The sequence below is a fragment of the Lissotriton helveticus genome, chromosome 9, assembly GCF_964261635.1.
Source record: "Lissotriton helveticus chromosome 9, aLisHel1.1, whole genome shotgun sequence".
Taxonomy (NCBI): Eukaryota; Metazoa; Chordata; class Amphibia; order Caudata; family Salamandridae; genus Lissotriton; species Lissotriton helveticus.
In genome coordinates this window covers 638,798,293-638,811,330 of record NC_136070.1, presented here as the reverse complement: position 1 = coordinate 638,811,330, position 13,038 = coordinate 638,798,293, and positions in this window count along the sequence as shown.

The window sequence follows — 13,038 nt, the reverse complement described above, 5'->3', positions numbered from 1 at the left end:
TTAGTGCTCCGTCCATCATCTCCTTGTGTTTACTTAATTTTAACACCCATACTACTAATCCTTAGGCACTATTACTGAAAATAAAGTGTCCACATTTTCTGAAAGCACCTTTGAAACAGTCTCAATCCTATCTACCTCTGGGTTCACTGACAACATTTTTTGACCCCCCCCAAATATCACCATACAAAAATATTGATGACATAAATATCACTGTCAAAAATATTGTCTTGCCATACTTGTAAATTACAAAAATATTTGAAAAAAAACATCATTGGTACTAATTTTAAATATATATAAATGTAAATAGTAAACGCTAAGGGCCAAATTACAATGTTGGTCAGAAATCCTCTGACCACTGGTCAGAGGCTTTCTGACCGACATTGTAGGTGCCCAGACATAGGAGGGGGGTGTGGATATGACTCCGAGCAGTGCCCAGACATAGGAGGGTGGTGTGGATATGACTCCCAGCAGTGCCCAGACATAGGAGGGGGTGTGCAGAGGACTCCCAGCAGTGCCCAGACAGTATGGGGTGGGTGCACAGGACCACCAGCAGTGCTCAGTGAAAGGGGGGGTATTATCATTCAACAACTACTTGTGTGTATGTTCACAGCCCTAACCTGTGACAGTCCTGATAGTGCCATAGCAACACATCACTTACAGCAGTGTTCCACTCCATGGAGGTCTAATACCTGTCACACACTGCGTGACACAGCACATGTGGGTGTGATGTCAGATCACACATGCTGATCCACCCATGGAGGTTGCAGGCAACCTACACACCCTACCATCATGTCTAAATAGTGTATAGTCATGTAACAGCCCACCAAACAAATAGAGCAAAAAGGATAAACACACTGTCATGTATATCCCGGCCCTGATATGAATGTACAGGTGGTGAAACGTACTGTTTCATGGAAGGAACAGGGTTGAAACACCTTAGATACAAATCAATAAATTGGGAGTTGTGTGCACAAATTCCCTGCATTACAAATCCAAACATAAGGAAGGCTGTGATCACATATAACTGCTTAGTGTGAACAAGGCAAATGGTGTCCATGATGGCATTTATACATACTACAAACACAACTACAGTGAGTAGCATGGATGGCACAGACCAATGGGCACAACTCATCTGTGAGCAGGCATGGCCATTGCCGAAGGGAATGTCCAAAAAAAAAGGAACTCTGCACAAAAGTAACCACAACAATTGTGCAACTGTCTGTAGTGAAGATCTTATGTGTCACTGAGGAAGGGACACTCTTTCAGACAATGTCTGTATGCAAACTTCACACACACTAATCAAGATAATTTGTTGCAACATTGGGATGGCACATAGATACCATGGTCCACATCATTACCATCAGAAAATAGACATCTTTCACAATCCTAAAACATTAACATGACACCAACTCCTAGGCACACAGCACCTAAAGCAAGTACCTGAAATGCAGTAGTTCAGAATGATAAATAAAATGCTTTATTCAGCTCCAAAATTAAAATGAGTAAATAAATGAGTCCAGGCTCAAAGAAGGCCAATGGCCAGTCCGAAAAACTGTTCCTTACAGTGGTGACGTTGTGGAGGTTGTCACCCACAAACTTGCCTGCACATGTTGGATTTAGAGGTCTGTGGACCCATGGGGGGCATCATCTGGGTCAGTGACCGGCTCCGCAGGGACAGGAGAGGGAAGGGTAGGTGTAGTGGGTGCAGGTGGGGAGGATTCCTCCACAGCGGCTGGTGCAGCGCATAAGGTTGAAATATATTCTGCGCTTCACACTGCTGCCAGTTCGGACAGGCTACCACCTGACCCCGGGGACACAATGGGAGTGGAGGTAGAGGGTTGTGAGTCAGGTGTAGTGTGTCTGTGGCTGCATGACTGTCGTCTGTCCCCAGTCCCTGTGGGTGTGCCTACATCCCCATGAGATTGTGTGCCTGGAGAACTGCGCCTAGACTTCCGTGGTGGTGTGCTGGGTGTCCCTGTTAGTGTGCGTGCCCTTGTGTGTCTGCGTGTTCTTTGGACAGGTATGGGAGAGTGGGATGTGGATGGGTCTGAAGGAGGGGGGGAGGTACGCTGCAGGAGGGCAACTGCTGCCATCAGTGTTGAGTCTATGGATGACATACTCCGACGTTGGTCAGACATGTTAGCTGACATGCCCTCCATGAATGACAACAACTGTGTCAGCATTGTAGTGTGGCCATGGAGGACAGTCAGCATAGATGTCTGACCAACAAGAATCTGCCGGAGTAGGTCCACAGACTCGGCAGTGAGGGCAGCAGGGGAGACAGGGTTAGGGGCTGCGGTGCCAGGGACGAAGGAGACATGTGGGGCAGCACGGACAGAAGGGACACTAGCAACTGGGAGGGTGGAGATGGGTCTGGAGGAGGTGGGGACAGACACAGAGATGGAAGAAGGTGTCGCCGCGTATTCCCCCTCCACCAGGGAGTCAGATGACGATCCGTCTGCATTATATGAAGTGTCGCCTTCAAAAGTTACGGACGGTTGACTCCCCTCACCCTCTATGCCACTAGCTTCCTCCAACTCCTCAGCACTGGTGGTACTGCGGCTGGGTCCCTCCTCCTGGTCCGTGCTCATGTCTCCTCCTTCTGGCTCGGTTGATGATGCTGTGGGCAAGGAGAAGAAACAAAAATGAATCAGTCACCTGTACACATATGACACATGAGCACAAAATCAGTTGGTCACATAGCAAATCATGGCATGCATCATGAGTAACAGCCAGATACCTCCGCACATATTTGAGACTAGTACTGACCAGTTGATATTGACACAATGCTAGTTGGACACAAGGATACCATGAACACACCAGGCCCCACATTCAATGAGAGTTACACTTAGAAGATTCTGTTGGTTTTCATGATATCAGACCCATACAATGAAGTGATGGCACTTAAAGTTCACTAATAAAAAAACATTTGTGGTGGCTGTCAGGGCAAATGAACCCACCTTACTCCCCAAGGTGACACCACACTCAGAGCCCTGTAAGTACATTTGGCTGATCCAAAATGTAAGAAATAGTGTACATCTTGTGACTCACAATACTTCACACATTCAACATGTATTGAATGTGTACATTCTCAAACTTGTGAAGAGAACACGTATGTGCCTGCATGAAAGGACACTCACAAGGAAATGCACCCAATAAACATAGACACATTCACTGAAACAGCTGGCACCCGGTCTGATGAAACACTGGTAGGAATAAATGGCGTTGCAGATTTGCCATATACATGGCCCAACGGAGGTCTTGATGGCTTAGTCTGTACAATTGAGAACAAAGGAGTTGCAAGACCCCAAAAGCAACAACTATCATGCAGGGTAAACACACATTACAACGCATTTTTTACAACGCACTACCATTACAACAGAACTTTTACAACGCAAATACCATTACCACGCATTTATTTACAACGCATGTTTTTACAACGCAGGTACTTTTACAACGCATACCATTACAACGTAAGTATTGGTAAGTATATAATTATATTTAAAATGTTATATGTTAGGTTTTTTTTAAAGGGGTATTTTTAGGGTTTAGGGTCAGTTTTGGGTTTTTGGGTAAAGGAGTATTTTTAGGGTTTAGGGTCAGTTTTGGGTTTTTGGGTAAAGGGGTATTTTTAGGGTTTAGGGTCAGTTTTAGGTTTTTGGGTAAAGGGGTATTTTTAGGGTTCAGGGTCAGTTTTGGGTTTTTGGGTAATGGGGTATTTTTAGGGTTCAGGGTCAGTTTTGGGTTTTTGGGTAAAGGGGTATTTTTAGGGTTCAGGGTCAGTTTTCAGTTTTTGGGTAAAGGGGTATTTTTAGGGTTCAGGGTCAGTTTTCAGTTTTTGGGTAAAGGGGTATTTTTAGGGTTCAGGGTCAGTTTTCAGTTTTTTGGTAAAGGGGTATTTTTAGGGTTCAGGGTCAGTTTTCAGTTTTTGGGTAAAGGGGTATTTTTAGGGTTCAGGGTCAGTTTTCAGTTTTTGGGTAAAGGGGTATTTTTAGGGTTCAGGGTCAGTTTTCAGTTTTTGGGTAAAGGGGTATTTTTAGGGTTTAGGGTCAGTTTTCAGTTTTTGGGTAAAGGGGTATTTTTAGGGTTTAGGGTCAGTTTTGGGTTTTTGGGTAAAGGGGTATTTTTAGGGTTCAGGGTCAGTTTTGGGTTTTTGGGTAAAGGGGTATTTTTAGGGTTCAGGGTCAGTTTTGGGTTTTTGGGTAAAGGGGTACAGGGTAAAAATAAAATAAAATTAAATTTAAATTAAATTAATTAAATGAAATGAAATTAAATTAAATTAAATTAAATACAATTACATTACATTATATTAATTTTAAATAATATACAATAAAAAAAAATATATATACTTACCAATACTTACGTTGTAATGGTATGCGCTGTAAAAGTACCTGCGTTGTAAAAAAATGCGTTGTAAATACATGCGTGGTAATAGTATTGGCGTTGTAAAAGTCCCGTTGTAACGGTATGCGTTGTAAAAACATGCGTTTTAACGTCATATATCCATCATGCAGGCACACTAGTGTAACTTACACAAATCGTCATAAGTACACATTAAAAACATAAAGAAATAATGACTAGATTTTGGGAGTGCCAGGGTACAATCATTAATGTGAGTCAACTTGAAATATGTCAGTCCTCACAGGGGCATCTGGTACCTGATCATGCAGTTGCTTGCACATAAGACCTACTAGCTGTCATGTGAAGTGGCCCACAAGTCCTAAATCTGGACAATGCTCAAGCTAATGGGTCTGCAAATGTAAAGCAACAAAATCATACCTGCATCGTGGACACACCCTCATCCCCAGGCTAAATGACAACACTAGTGTGCACACTAACACAAAACAGCGTTCCACCACAACTAAATATATGTGGGGAAAAAGAATGAGGCACAATCATGTTTTGAAAATAATTACATAGGCTGTCAAAGTTGAACTAAAAACAATGCCCACCAGCACAGGGGAAGTGCATGGTGAAACATCAGCCATCCACTGCCCACACACAGGTCACACCTGGCAAGGCAAAATCAGGCAGGCCCATTAGACATCCCCTGCACAACACCACCATCCCTCAGTTAATGTGATTGGTACAGATCAAGAAGTTTAAAATTAGAATCAGGGTACACAAAACTGTGCAGCAAATAGTCCAAAAGTAACACAAGCTCACCTCGTGGGGATGGCAATACATATTAGTCACAAACAACCAACCACAGATTGTTGTGAATAGGCACACAGGCACTGCCCAGTGTAACCATGCACAAGCCAAATCTTGTATCCATGCTCAGTGGGCACATGTAGCAGACACAGGATTCATACAAACTATGCCAGGCTCCAATGCCACTGAGGCAGAGCCATGATGAACACACATTGAATGGGCACAGTGTTGCATGGCACACATGACTAGGAGTCCAGGGTGTTTCTGGTGACTGTAGTGGGCACACTGATCTGTGGTTATGGAATGAGCTGACTGTACCATCAATAACCGTCATGGCACCATGCATATCTCACAAATGATGTACATCATGTCTGAGAACACAACATGGGTCATGCATGCTGCAAGGGTGTGCATTTCAAACCTCACACTACTGTGTTGAGACGCATCATCAGGGCAATCAAGTATGAAGTACAAACACAGTGCACAGGTCATGGCACAGGTAAGGTACCAACACATGTTACAGACCTCCCTCCCACATGATGTGCAAATCAATGTGCAGTCTAATTACCTGGCACCCTAGAAGAACTTGTGCAAATGCCTAAAAACACAGACCAGGGGAGACATGTGGAGGAAGGGGGTGAGGGCTGAAATCGGACACCATCTGAATATGTGGAATTGAAACTACAGTGCACAAATAGCCTGGCTGACCAGACCCCCCAACTGTGGGAGTATTTCCAGGCTTCAGAGCACCTCAAGGAGCAGCAGACACACAACATTACAAACAGCCATGTACATACCCCAATCTTGCTGCTGTCTTTCCTGCAACTGCCTATGGAGGTCGGGAAAGACCACTTCCAGGACCCGGAGCATGTGGGGGGTGAGATGACGGCTTCAACCATGCCAGCGTGGAGGTGACAGCTTCAGCTGGACCCGGGCGATACGCCGAGTCCAGCACTGGATGTCCTGCCACCTTTTCCTTATGTTGGAATCCGCCGGCGAGGGCCCCCCACAGACCTGACAGCCCTGGCAACGTCCAACCAGATCTCCCCCTTCTTGTAGGCAGTTACCTGTCAGGAAGACAAAGTTAAACAACATCACTACACCTGCTGCATGTCCCAGAGACACACATGCACAACATTGATGATGAGAACAGGCCATAAGATGCTGACAGGACTTGCATATTTGTACATGTGAATTTGGCCTGTGGGCACACCCCAATGCACTACATGCCTATGAAAGACAACAGATGGCATAAGGGGGGCAACATACTCACTGATCATGGCACACACTGTACAACACATGCAACTACAGGGTGTGGGATAGCACGTGGCAAGCAGTCACATTTCCTAATCCACTTAACAACCCTCAGCAGACCAGACAGATACACCCTGGCACAGATCATTTGCCTGTCACTGTTTACAGGAGGTACAACCATCACTTTGCACATGTGCCACTTCACATAGAGGTGTCACAGGTGTCATGCTAACTTTGCTAGTCAGGCACACAGCACTGCTCACTTGTCACATCAGATGTGTAGAGCTGATGCATACGCCATGCAGATGCGGTGCAACAGCTCACATACACACTCACCCAGATGACAAGGAATATTCACATACTTCAATGTCCATGAGGCCAGAAACATCATTTTTTTAATATCACCACAGGTCCCCACAAGTCATGAACTTCTGTGAGTACATTCAGCTGTTAGCCTGGGGGAAACACTGTTACAACTCAGGACATTTCTCAATAAAGCCACCAAGGTATTGCACACCTGAATGTGTCTTTCACAATGCATTGAATGTCAGTAAGCACAATGCAAGTGAGGAGTGAACACACATGAACTACATCATGCTCTGCATGAGAGTCACCACCATGTACAACCCCTGTGACTCTCTCAAAACCATATAGCATGTCTGTCCCACTAATACACAATGCCTGTTGTGACACACACACACGACAGGTGCACAGTCAAAGCTAGTGCATTCAGCACTCAACTGCTCCCCTGGTCTCCCGTACAGCTTTCTGTACTGTGTTAGGAGGGCATCCAGCAGGGCCTGGTTTTCCTCATCAGAGAATGCAGGTGCCCTCTCCAACGTACGCGACATGATGGCCCAAGGAATGCAGAGACAGCAGCAGTGTGGTCCACTCCAAAGTTGTGCAGGCAAGTGCTCTCTCACAGCCACATGTAGCCTTAAATCTGTGCTGCTGAGGGGCTTTCAGTCTCAGGAGTACAGTGTGATAGGCCAGATCACTTTGCATCCTATCTCTCATCCAATCCCTTTAAACGTAAGTCCCTGACACACCTTTGCATGGTTGAAAATTTGAGCACCAGCTCCACAATCAATTTGCAACATTGTATTTTTTTGACCAACTGACTTTTGCAGGACACCTGTAGCACACATCCAAATCTCAGTATCCATGACAACCAGGCTGCATTCAGTGCCTACTACTTGTCCCATAGGTGTACCCAGATTTTTTTTTTTAGATCCCCTCATGTGTACAGTGCGATTCACGTCGCGTATGGCACGATTTCAATGGTGAAAAGTCCCGCACACACACACGTACTGTCGGGGTACGGTCCGCTCGCGTATGTCACCATTGCAATGGTGAAACATCCCGCACACACGCACGTACTGTCGGGGTACGGTCCGCTCGCGTATGTCACCATTGCAATGGTGAAACATCCCGCACACACGCACGTACTGTCGGGGTACGGTCCGCTCGCGTATGTCACCATTGCAATGGTCAAACGTCCCGCACACACGCACGTACTGTCGGGGTACGGTCTGCTCGCGTATGTCACCATTGCAATGGTCAAACGTCCCGCCCACATGGCAGGGATGTCGCTGTACGGTTAACACAAGGATGTCTATCTAGTTTTTGTCATTGCATACTTACATGAGCATGCCCTAGATGTGCCAGGCACTGATATAGCACAGGATATCAGATCACGTTGCACAATCGATGTGTGATGACCTGTTGACACATGTGATGTGTGATGGTGCATTATGTGTTACACATCACCTTTCCACTAGTCCCATTGGTATCATCATGCACATGTTGTCATGCACATGAACACTGGGATGGCACAGTCAGCACTACGGGCACTTGTCTCATGATGCCAGGGACCGTGGCACTTTCGCACAGGACTATTTGACACTCATCAGGTCCCGTATGTAACAATGTAATGTGTGTGTCATGGTAAAGCTTAATTTTCTGTTTGTGGTCCGTTAAATGCATCTGCTGTTGGGGCATCTATCATGGGTCTGTGTTGTGACTGAAATGGTTTGGCATGTACGCACACCATGCCACATGTGCTTTGCCAATGGCTTTTGTGTCTAATGGCATCATACATCATTGATCACCATGGATACATGACTGCATTGTGCAATTGCTGTGGTGTTGCGTTGTCACAGACACACCGTTATTAGCAAGTTCTAGGATATGTCCAATAGATATTCCCTGTAACCTGGCTCTGTGCCTTGCAGTCACTTGTCTTCATGGGATGACAACCTTCTAATACAGGTCTGGTGACGTGTGTCACTCCTCTGACATCTTGCTCTGCTCACTCAGAGCAGCACAGCATCTCTTTGATGTGCATGTAATTTTTTGTTCTAAAACAACAGATGTGTCTGGGATTTGTTTGGCGTGCCAGGAAGCTGGCATATGTGTCCAGGATTTATTGCATACGCCAGACCCCATAGTAACTTGATGTGTAGTAGCAGTGTTGCATGTGCCATGTACATTGGAATAGTTGTCGTCTGACAGTTGTTATCCATTCTTCCCAAATATGTCCTGCAGAGCACCCCCTCTACCAAGGCCTTTTCCCGACTTAGAGACCATGAGGGAACGTGATTGCATCAGACGGTACAGATTCACTTGCGTTCTGATTCAGAACTTGACGGACAGGCTGGAACCACATCTCCAACCGCGACACAGGTATCCAACTGCGCTGACACCAAAGCTAAAGGTGATGGCAGCCCTACATTTTTTTGCCACAGGTACGTTTCAATTTACCATTGCAGATGTGGGGGGTATGTCTCAAACCATGTTCAGCCGTGTCCTTCATGATGTGTTAGCTGCCATGTTAGAGCACATTGATGAATTCATCAGATTTCCTCAACCTGAAGAGTTAACAGATGTAAAGGGTGAATTCTATGTTCTGGGAGGGAGGCCACATGTCATTGGGGCCATTGATGGTACACATGTGGCTTTGGTGCCACCACAGGCACAGGAGCAGGCCTACCGCAATAGGAAACATTACCACTCAATAAATGCCCTGGTGGTGTGTCTTGCTAACATGCTGATTTCCCATGTCTGTGCACGTTTTCCAGGATTGTGCCATGATGCTTTCATCATGAGGCGTAGCAGGGTACCACAGATGATGCTGCAGCCGCGCAACGATCAGGCATGCCTTGTAGGTGGGTATACTCTTTGTCCTGTATGTTTCATTTCTTGTTTGCTCTGACAGAATGGCATTCCCCAAATTATTCTGAGTGGGGCTTAGAGTTTCATTCAGATTAACAAATTTACATATCATACAGTTTTGCTAATTTTACAAATGATGATCAACAGGATACAATAAGGGCAGAGAGAACAGAGAGATGGATACTATATTTTTATTTATAAAGCTTTTCTAGTTGTATTATTAAAAACATCATTTTAATCATAAAAACAATAACATCTTAAAACAATTCATACAGAGAAAAGTCGTAAAAGGAAAAAATATGTTGTCGCGGCGTTTCGGTGAAAGAGATCGTCACCTTCTTCAGGGCACTTTTTTTTCATTTAAAAAGAGTCTGAATAAAACAGAAATTAAAGCACTTATTACAAACACTGCCATATTGCACTCATAACCTGATGCACATACATTCTATGTATGTTGTCTACCCCGCCTCTTGTTCTGCCATCATTTAGTAAAAAGGAATGAATGGATAACATTTGGTTCAAAAAGAGCATTCTCATTTGTTTTAAAGCAAACAATATTTTCTGCTTCCAACATTTTTGACAGATCTAAACATTTCCTAATAGTGATTCTACATTGTATACAGTATACATGTCACGACATACATTATTTATTAATCTGAAAACTCTTATTTTCCCCTTTGTTTATATTACTCCCAGGATGGAAAGCTATATATCCTGAGAATCTTGATATAGAACCTACCTATATTGGTTACTTCGCTACCAGCTTTATTCAATTGGCTGTGTAGACAGATTTATGCAGTTGGTTCAATCTGTTCTGTAATGAGAAAGGAATGAGTTAAAACATGCGCGGATCATTTTAGGATTTTGCCGTTATTTATGAGACTATAGATCTCTGTTGGTACCTAGAGTCTGGATTTATTTGCTTATCTCCTCTCATTTCGGAACTTTCTTGTTTCTGTTATTCCGAGTTTTCCTCCTTACAGTTTTCCTTAGCCACGATTACAATAACTGTTGGAATAAGAAACCATAGAATTTTATAGAATCTTATTGGTGTTCTGATTTAGGTTGCCACTATGCTTGTCAAGGGCTTACCATGAAATGTGTTGTTGTGCTTACACAGGCAGGTTCTTATCACTTTCCCTCCTGGTAGATTGAGGTGGATTATCGCCAACTATTGGGAATAAATCAAACCCCAACGTTTGTGTCACAATCCCACTGTCTAAGTGAATGCTATGAACATTGTGTTCGGCTTAGACATTCTAAGATGGCCGCCACAAAATCACCACATTTGAGCTTGAGCAATTTTCCAACCCTCAGCTGCTCACAATTAGCGGCCAATTAAACAATGTGGGCCCTTATATAAGACAGGTTAAATGAAAGGCACACTCTACTACAGCCAGAGAACTGAACAGGACGGCCCGTGATGTTACTCCACAACGCAAGAATACCTCAAGTAAGTGAGTAAGGGACTAAGTTATTGGACAAACTAGTAGTAGAGACTTTTAAGTATTCTTAAATTATAATAAATATATTGTCCCCTCCTCAGATTTAAGTGAGGTGCTCTACAAAGAACCTAAGAATTTACCAAGTGGATGTGTTTTTTTCAAGAAAGACCAGAGTTTTTATTGCAAGGTAAGGGAATGTAGTCTGTGACAAGAGAGGGTCGGATTAATTTAAGTCCAATAACAAAATAGGCCAAATGTGTTTATTCCTTGTAGTTAATTCAAAGAACTGATGGCCGTCCTGAGAATATATACCTCCTCATAACAATAATGTAATGTAATGTTGGCTTCTTATATAGCGCACTAATCACCCCAAAGGGTCTCAAGGCGCTTGCTTTGGGAACCCGTCCTGGTTTTTCCCTGTGAGATAGCCCCTACTGGGCACCCCCAAGGTGAAAGCCAGGCATCCCGCTGCGGGGGGCCGTAGTGGAGATTGAGCAAGCTATTGCCCAGAGTTGCAGAGTGTGAGCCCCTCATTTTGAGTAGGCACCGAAGCGAGAATTATCGAGTCCGTGGACATTTTGAGCTCAGGACCCTGCCGCGTCGGGAATTGAACCCTGGTCCCGGTCTGACCTCTGCTTCAGGGTCTGCCTCCTCTAACCAGTGAGCCACACTTCTCCACCAATGAGGTAAGATCTTAAAGATCTCAAAAATCACCCCTACCAAACCCAAATGCCTAGATTAATAATTCACAAGCATTTAACAATAACTGCTTCCAAACAAATGTGTTTGTTTAACAGATTTCACAGCGCATTAATTGATGGAAGGTGCACTCTGTGAAAATCCTAATTTTAAATACAGGTACTTATTATTTTTCAAACCAGTTAAGACCAACGGTGAGATAATTGATAGACAGTGGGATTGTGACACAAACGTTGGGGTTTGATTTATTCCCAATAGTTGGCGATAATCCACCTCAATCTACCAGGAGGGAAAGTTGTAAGAACCTGCCTGTATAAGCACAAAAACTAATTTCATGGTAAGCCCTTGACACGCATAGTGGCAACCTAAATCAGAACACCAATAAGATCCTATAAAATTCTATGGTTTCTTATTCCAACAGTTATTGTAATCGTGGCTAAGGAAAACTGTAAGGAGGGAAACTCGGAATAACTGAAACAAGAAAGTTCCGAGAGGAGATAAGCAAATGAATTCAGACTCTAGGTACCAACAGAGATCTTAGTCTCATAAATAACAGCAAAATCCTAAAATGATTTGCGCATGTTTTAACTCATTCCTTTCCCATTACAGAACAGATTGAACCAACTGCATAAATCTGTCTACACAGCCAATTGAATAAAGCTGGTAGCGAAGTAACCAATATAGGTAGGTTCTATATCAAGATTCTCAGGATATATAGCTTTCCATCCTGGGAGTAATATAAACAAAGGGGAAAAATAAGAGTTTTCAGATTAATAAATAATGTATGTTGTGACATGTATACTGTATACAATGTAGAATCACTATTAGGAAATGTTTAGATCTGTCAAAAATGTTGGAAGCAGAAAATATTGTTTGCTTTAAAACAAATGAGAATGCTCTTTTTGAACCAAATGTTATCCATTCATTCCTTTTTACTAAATGATGGCAGAACAAGAGGCGGGGTAGACAACATACATAGAATGTATGTGCATCAGGTTATGAGTGCAATATGGCAGTGTTTGTAACAAGTGCTTTAATTTCTGTTTTATTCAGACTGTTTTTAAATGAAAAAAAAAAAGTGTCCTGAAGAAGGTGACGATCTCTTTCACCAAAACGCCGCGTCGACATATTTTTTCCTTTTACGAATTTTCTCTATGAATTGTTTTAAGATGTTATTGTTTTTATGATTAAAATGATGTTTTTAATAATACAACTAGAAAAGCTTTATAAATAAAAATATAGTTTCCACCTCTCTGTTCTCTCTGCCCTTATTGTATCCTGTTGATCATCATTTGTAAAATTAGCAAAACTG